Genomic DNA, 6,259 nt, shown 5'->3' with positions numbered 1-6,259 from the left:
GCTTTTCAGTGTAAATGTGTGTTGTGGTCTGATGCGTGAGACATGCAAAGCGATCACACCGCTCCACTAACCATCGTGCGGCTTTAGCGTTCAGTTCACTTCATTCTTGGAGTTTATTTATTTAGCTGAATATTATACATTATTATTATGACAGTTGTTACGGTTGGACATCTAACTTTACTTCAACACTGACCTTTCTAAATACAGATTCAAGTGCATTTTTATGAATATATAAAGGAATCCTTTGTTCAAGAGATTCTCATCCCTTTTAAGACTCCAAAAATTGACCCCCACAAATAGGCCACTCTCATGTTGGTCGTCTTATAAATCACACTACACACAATTTTGAAACCTCTTTGTTTCCTTGTGGTTTTTGTTACAAAAACTAATGTTTACATTCATTAATTCCTGTCATTTCCAGGTTGTGTAGTTTGATTAAAACTGGATCTTTTTTTTTCTCTGTAAAACCCTTCGAAATGAGTGGCATTTGTATTAAAGAGTCTTCAAGATTATAGTTGAAATAAAAGCAAGGCTTATGATTGTTAAATAGTAGGTGGCCTCACTGCAATGATTCTGGCCAATGGTATTGGAGATTCTATAAAAACTTGCCATTTCATGCTTTACTTTAGTGAAATCCACTTGTAAAGAAAGTATTGTCTTTTTCAAATGATGAATTACAAACTGCTGTTATTTATGTATAAGGCTCTAAATGGTTTAGCTCCCATTTATCTAACCAGTCTTCTAACACGCTACAATCGCTCTCTGAGATCACAAAACTCAGGACTTCTGGTAGTTCCCAGAATATTAAAGTCTGTTAAAGGTGGTAGGGTGTTTTTGTATTTATCTCCCAAACTTTGGAATAGTCTTCCTGATCGTGTTCGGGGCTCAGACACACTTTCCCAATTTAAATGTAGATTAAAACATTAGATCTTTTTAGTCAGTCGTACACATAATTCTTCCCATAATCTTGTGCTCTAGTACATGTGCTTTAACTCTCTTCATTTGAATATATTGTCTTCTGGTAAAGTAGGTTCCTGACTTTTGTATACTATCTGCTTAACTCACTTTGTTCTAGAGTAGTGTGATTTGAATTGTTATATTCTATACCATTGTTGATTTTTATAGTGTTGGTCCTTGTTGTTCTCTCAGCTGATTAATCAGGAGTAGTTTCAGTCTACCTTAAGGTGTGAATTGGGGGCAGGGCTTACCTATTTAAATTGAAGGTTTGTAAGTATCTCTCTCTCTCTCTCTCTCTCTCTCATTGTAAACTTTGTCTAATACTGTTTTGCTATATTCTACCATACCTTAATTCTCACTCTTGACTGCAAATATGTGCCTTAAACCCATCTCTGTACTCAATTCCTACACTCGCAGACACCCTCGTCCACAGAGCAGAGGTCACAATCCCAGTAACCTCATCTACCCTCCTCTGTTGTGTAAGTCTCAAACAGTGGTTTTAGGTGGGTCTGCTGTGAAAAAAGCTGATTTTATCACTGCTTTAACTTCCCATTACTCCTTTGATTTTCTTGCGCTAACAGAGACCTGGATATCCCCACAGAACACTGCTACACCAGCTGCTTTATCCTCTGCCTATGCTTTCTCTCACTCACCACGAGAAACAGGCAGGGGTGGTGGTACAGGTTTATTGCTGTCAAAGAAATGGTGCTTTACACCTCTCCTCTTGTCTCATTTAACCATCTCCTCTTTTGAATTCCATGCCATTTCAGTTACCTCTCCAATTAACCTTGATATCATTGTTGTTTACCGCCCTCCTGGTCCCCTAGGTGACTTCTTGGAAGAAATGGACACACTGCTTAGTGCTTTCCCTTCTGATAGCTCCCCCCTGACAGTGCTTGGTGACTTCAACCTCCCCTCTGACAAGCTACATTCTTCTTCCCTCCTGTCTCTTCTTGACTCATTCACGCTCACACTCAACAGCTACATCCCCACACACAAAGGAGGCAATGTGCTGGACCTGGTTTTCACCCGTCCTTCTCCAGCTACAGACGTGACTGCTACCCCACTACACGTCTCTGATCATCACCTGGTATCCTTTACCATCACTCTCCCTACCCTACCTAAAACTACCTCTCACCCCCTCGCTCTTACCCGCCGCAACCTTTACTCTGTCTCCCCTTCTTCTGTAGCTTCTGGCACTCTTTCTTCCCTTCCTGATCCTGAGTCTTTTTCCTCACTGCCCTTGGACTCGGCCACAGATACTTTCTTCTCATCTCTTTCCTCAACTATGGACTTCCTCTGCCCTATGTCCACTAAACCCAAGAAATCTTCTTGTTCTGCTCCTTGGCTTTCAGATGTGCTGCGCAACAATCGAAGAGAGCTAAGATCATCAGAGAGAAAGTGGAAGAAATCACAACTTGATGCAGATCTTGATTCTTACCGAACACTCATGGCCAAGTTCTCCTCAGATGTGACTTCTGCCAAGACTTCCTTCTACAAGGAAAAGCTTGAAGCTTCCTCACATGACCCTCGGAAATTCCACAACATCATCTCTTCTCTGCTCAACCCCCCGGCTCCACCTTCTTCATCCTCCCTGACTGCAGAAGACTTTGCTTCTTTCTACCAGGAGAAGATTGAGGAAATCTGCCGGACCTTCACTTCAGCCCCGACTGCACTTACATCTCAGAGTATGGACTCCCCTACACCTTTGTTGTCACATTTCTCAACTGTAACAGCAGAAGAGATTCTAAAACTCATCCAGTCTTGCAATCCTACCACCTGCCCATTGGATCCACTCCCTTCCACTTTGCTCCAGACCATCTCGCAAGACGTTCTGCCCTTCATTACAACTATCACGAATAGATCCATAGTATCTGGTCAGGTACCAACTACCTTCAAGAGAGCAAGGGTTATTCCCATCCTATAGAAACCTGCTCTGGATCCATCAGACATCAGTAACTACAGACCGGTATCACTTCTCTCGTTTCTTTCAAAAATTCTTGAACGCATTGTCTTTAATCAACTGTCTGTCTATCTCTCACAGAACAACCTCCAAGACCCCAACCAGTCTGGCTTTAAAGCAGCTCATTCCACAGAGACAGCCCTTTTAGATGTCTCTGAGAAACTACATGCTGCTAGATCAGCCAATCTCTCATCCGTCCTTATCCTCCTTGACCTTTCAGCAGCGTTTGATACGGTCAACCATAAGACTCTCTTAGCCACCCTCAGGAGTCTTGGGATTTGCGGATCAGCTTGGGAATGGTTCGCTTCCTACCTGGAAGGACGCTCATATCAGGTAACATGGAGGGGAGTGACATCTGCTCCACGCAGACTCTCCACTGGCATCCCACAAGGCTCAGTACTTGGTCCTCTTCTTTTCTCCCTGTATACTCACTCTCTTGGGGAAGTTATTTCCTCACATGGGTTCTCTTACCACTGCTATGCTGATGATACACAACTTATCTTCTCTTTCCCACCCGCAGATGCCACAGCTTCTGACCGGATCTCTGCATGTCTGGCAGAAATTTCATCATGGATGACTGCTCATCAGTTAAAGCTTAATCCTAGCAAAACTGAGCTGCTCTTCATCCCAGGTGATTCATCCCCAGGTCATGATCTTGCTATATCCTTGCACAACGATCTGATCTCCCCTTCAGCCACAGCTCACAACCTTGGGGTAACCATGGACAATCAACTGTCCTTTTCCTCTCATGTTGCTAATGTGACTCGCTCATGTCGGTTTCTTCTCTACAACATTAGAAGGATTCGACCATTTCTGTCCACACAGGCTGCTCAGGTACTTGTTCAGTCTCTTGTCATTTCTAGACTGGATTACTGCAATGCACTGCTGGCAGGTCTACCTATGAACGCAATCCGTCCTCTGCAAATGATCCAAAATGCAGCTGCCCGGCTTGTTTTCAACCTGCCAAAGTTCTCTCATACCACCCCGCTGCTGCGATCCCTCCACTGGCTTCCGGTAGCTGCACGCATCAGATTCAAAACACTGATGCTGGCCTACAAAGCCAAAAATGGACCAGCTCCCTCTTACCTCAAAGCCCTCATAACTCCTCGCACTGCACCCCGCACCCTCCGATCTACCAGCACTGCTCGACTGGTTCCACCATCTCTCAGGGTAAGAGGCAAGTATACTACAAGACTCTTCTCTGTACTGGCACCAAGGTGGTGGAAAGAACTTCCCCTAGAGGTCCGGACAGCTGAGTCACTGGCTATTTTCAAGCGGCGGTTGAAGACCTACTTATTCAGGAAACACTTCAACTAGCACTTCTTTCATTATCTTTTGCATTTAAAAAAAACAAAAAAAAAACAAACAAAAAAAAAACCACACCTTTTGGCACTTTCATTGTAACTTTGAACAAATGTTTTAAACTCATGGTATCTTAAGTATGTAACTTAGTGAGCCAGCATTAATGTATTCAATGTTAGAGATTTAAGCACTTATGTACGGCCTCTGGATAAGGGCGTCTGCCAAATGCTGTAAATGTAAATGTACATGCACATGATCATCTCATGATCATCTAGTGCTTGCTAATATTATGAACAGCAGCTATGCTAATTCCTCTCCACTGCTTCTCTCTTTCTACCCATCCCAAGGCATCCAGAGATTGTAGCAGCTCCATTTGGACTCTGCTTCATGAAATATTTGGACATTCTAAGAGGAGATGTAACTATATGTGGTCGTTGAGGAAAACAACCTCCTCATCAATACACAATTGTCAGACTGTTCACCCAACTGAGGATGGGTTCCATTTTGAGTCTGGTTCCTCTCAAGGTTTCTTACACAGTCACCTCAGTCACCTCTGGCTTGCTCAATGGGCATAAATACAAACATATTTAAATATATATCTAATATTAATCTTGAATTTTTGTATTATATTAATCTTTATATTCAACTTTTTGTATTATGTTTATGTTCTGTTAAGGTGCTTTGAGACAACGTCCATTGTTAAAAATGCAATACAAATGCTCATATGGTAGTGGTCAAAGCAAAACTGGTTCAAGTCCATTCTTTAGCTTTTAACCAGGATGTCAAGTTAGTGCGTGTAGTTTGAACAGCAGTGATAGAAAACACATTTCTTGGATTACACCGAAAATCTGTTTTGAAAAGTTTGAGTAAATGAGCTGCATTTCATGGCCTCAGTATTATAAGGTTGGATCTGGCATTTTGGTGATATATAAACATCACTTGGAGATAGTTTTATTCTTTTTTTGGTGGGTTTTTCTTTTAGTTTTTGGTGTTAAAATATTATGATCTATAAGACAAACCTGATTTTATGAGGCTTCATCTGCCAGCTAAGTTAAATACAGTATAGATGGTTATGAACAATCAACATGACACAAAAACCCAAGTCTCAGGTTTACAGTATGGAGGTGAAGGTAATTTTCACCTCCAGGTGAAGGTGAAGGTGAGTGTACAAAACAGTTACAGAGCAGGTGTGCATATAACATTCATTTACAGAATTTAGCAGACACCCTTATCCATAGCAACTTACATTTTATCATACAACTGAGCAATTGAGGGCCTTGCTCAGGGGCCCAGCAGTGGCAGCTTGGTGGATGTAGGAATCAAACGCACAACCTTCCGATTGGTAGCCCAACACCTTAACCACTAGGCTACCACATTCCATTTCACAGTCATTAGATAGCTGTGTGTTTAGAGACCTGCACAATGTAAACTAGTATAAACAGGGACTGAAAGTCAGCTCACAGTGTGTGTGTGTGTTGTCGTGTTGTTACAAAGATGTAAGTATGTTCTTATGCAAACATTCTTAAATGGTTCACAACTGACGCTTTTAAAACTTGAAATATCATGTATATTTGATCATAAAGAATACATTACAGATGATATGATAGGCTCAAAACATCTGTAGACTTTACATCTTTTATCAGCTGCTTAATGAGATTTAAAATAAATTTAAAACAGTAATTTATCTTACAGAATATTCATTTAATATTAGCAGAATATTATAGTTCATTAGCGGTATTTCAAATAGCCTGAATCATAGTTTGAGTTACAGCAGATTTAACTGCTTCTGTGGGTCAAAGTTTAATTAGGTTTTACAGAGTTTGGGATAGAGTTTTACTTTCATGGGTTTATTTTACAACATAGATAATATAGTGTAAAAGGTAACCTTTTTTCAAAAGCATTTCATGTAATGACTTTTACCATGACATTCAGGGTTTGTGTAATGTGAGTTATTCAATCTTTATGACCTTGCTTACGGAAAGTATAAGGAGTGGCTCTGTGACTCAACGATTGTTAAAAACATCCCAGTCCAGAACA

Source organism: Tachysurus vachellii, chromosome 2, assembly GCF_030014155.1.
Source record: "Tachysurus vachellii isolate PV-2020 chromosome 2, HZAU_Pvac_v1, whole genome shotgun sequence".
Lineage (NCBI taxonomy): Eukaryota > Metazoa > Chordata > Actinopteri > Siluriformes > Bagridae > Tachysurus > Tachysurus vachellii.
This window is presented reverse-complemented; position numbering follows the sequence as displayed.